The sequence below is a fragment of the Apodemus sylvaticus genome, chromosome X (genome assembly GCF_947179515.1).
Source record: "Apodemus sylvaticus chromosome X, mApoSyl1.1, whole genome shotgun sequence".
NCBI classification, from domain to species: Eukaryota; Metazoa; Chordata; class Mammalia; order Rodentia; family Muridae; genus Apodemus; species Apodemus sylvaticus.
In genome coordinates this window covers 113,335,688-113,337,918 of record NC_067495.1, presented here as the reverse complement: position 1 = coordinate 113,337,918, position 2,231 = coordinate 113,335,688, and the positions used below count along the sequence as shown (strand labels likewise).

Here is a 2,231-nt window from a genome sequence, read left to right as displayed (position 1 = left end):
ACATATTACACATGTCAAATTTATTTTAGAAAATGCATTGTAATTATAAATATTTGTATATTGATATACTAAAAATAGCAGGCTGAAGGCTGAGTTACAGCTTAATGATACAACACTTGTTTAGCATGTGGATAAGCATCGATTCAATCCCCAAGACCACAAAACAAGACACAACTAACAATAGTTGAGTAATCTACACAGAATCCACTCAGTTACAAATGGCAGCTACTCAGAATCTTAAAATCCTCTGTGAGTCACCCACATTCTGATGTGGAAATGTTTATTGCAGAATGATTTGAATTGCTTGTTGTTTTCAGATTACCAAAGCCTATAGTGAAGATGGTACCCAAGGCAGCTCTAATGCTTGAGAAGTTGGCAGGAGCGCTTCACTCCATCTCTGAAGGCCTCTATAAACTTTTCATTTCGAAGAGTGAAGATGAAAGGATTCAGGGAGGGGGTCACCACCAACACCAGGAGTGATGCTACTCTGTTGTACTCTGCTGCCTGTGTCTGCTTAGGTTTCACATAGAGGAACAAGCAGGTGCCGTAGCCAATCACAACATAGGTGGAGTGGGAGGCACAAGTGGAGAAGGCTTTCCTCTGGCCAGAGGCTGAGGGGATCTTGAGGATGGTGGAGATGATGTATGTGTAAGAGATAATCGTTAGGATCATGGAACCAATGATAATGAAAACAGCCATTAAAAACAGAATAAACTCTGTGAAAAGGGTGTTTTCACAGGATAGCTTGAACAACTGTCCCCGGTCACAGTAGAAATGATCTAATAGGTTTGACTTGCAGAAAGTAAGTTGAAATGTGGCATAGACTGGCCATATTTGAAAGAGGAGACCAAATACCCACCACACGGTTACCATCCAGGTACAAGTACGGCTGCTCATGATGACACTGTATCTCAAAGGGTTGCAGACAGCCAAATAATGGTCCACTCCCATCACCCCTATTAGTATCAACTCTGAGCTCCCCAAAGAAAGATACAAATACCGTTGTACACAACATGCAGTCAAAGATATTATCTGCATCTGTACAAGTATCACTTGGAGCATATAAGGGACAGCAATGGATGTGATGAGGATCTCCAAGAAAGAGAGGTGGCCAAGGAAGAAGTACATGGGAGACTGCAGATGTCTGTCAGCATGGACTACTATGATGATGAGCATATTCCCCAATATTGTCACTGAGTACAAGAGAAGGAAGGTGGCTAAAAGGATGTGACGTAGTTTTTTGGTGCCAGGAAAACCTAACAGAAAAAAATTCTGTGGCACTAGTGTAGTTTCCCAACATTTGCTTCTGAGGTCTAAAGAAAAGGGAGACAAAACAGTGCTTGTCATTTCATAGTACGAATGTGGTTCAGTCATGTGCAGCCCAGTGGCTAGGGCTGATTCAAAGAAAGTCAGGCAACAAAAGACAAGTGTTTTTTTCTTATGTGGAAGTTATAATGTCAATCTGAATGCAGTATTCAATGATTAGAGATCAGGCAGAGTTAGATGTTTGGAGGGTGTGCTTAAGGAAGGGGGGCTAGATTTGAAGAATGAACAGTGCATATATGAAAAATTCTAATAAACTCTTAATTTATGCAACTTAGCAGATATTCATGTATACTGAGTACAAGGATTAGATAATATTTGTTGTGAATATAACCCCTCCTTTTCATAAGCTTTCCCTGACTATGAAATATTCATGATGTCCTATTTCTTTACACAGCTGATAACAGGTTTTTCAAATCCCGAAGAATATTGAACTGTCAAAAAATGGTATCAGTAATCAATACCACATTGTGGCTATTAAACCTATCAACAGATAGTCTCCTGTTCCTGTACACAGTTCCTATGTATCCATCTTTGACTCTAAGCATCCAATGAGTGTGCTTCTTAGGTCACACAAGCCTCCCTTTTTTATTATTAGCTCATGCCATCTGCAGTATCCTAATTATCATTATGTATTCTGTTTTATGGATTGGTGCTCTAGCACTATGTGCCAGAGGAAACTTCTGTTGTGGGTTATCATCAGAGATGCTTAGTTCCTGTGTGTCTGCAGAATGTAGGTTCCATTTACCCACTTGTAAAGAGTCTGTTCTGCACATTGACATTGCTGTAGTTGGTGAGGATGCAGTAGGGAGCCATGTGGATGATTGAGAATAAGGCTGAGGATCATGACTCAGTTTCCTGAGTCTGTTAACTGGCTGGTTCCCTGAGTGGGCACTGTCTTCCTCTAT

General features: G+C 40.6%; 1 pseudogene; it reads right to left on the bottom strand.

Annotated features, from left to right (window-relative positions):
• Positions 1 to 357: 357 nt before the first annotated feature.
• On the bottom strand, positions 358 to 1,300 carry LOC127675666 (olfactory receptor 9A1-like; annotated as a pseudogene).
• Between the last annotated feature and the right edge of the window lie 931 nt (positions 1,301 to 2,231).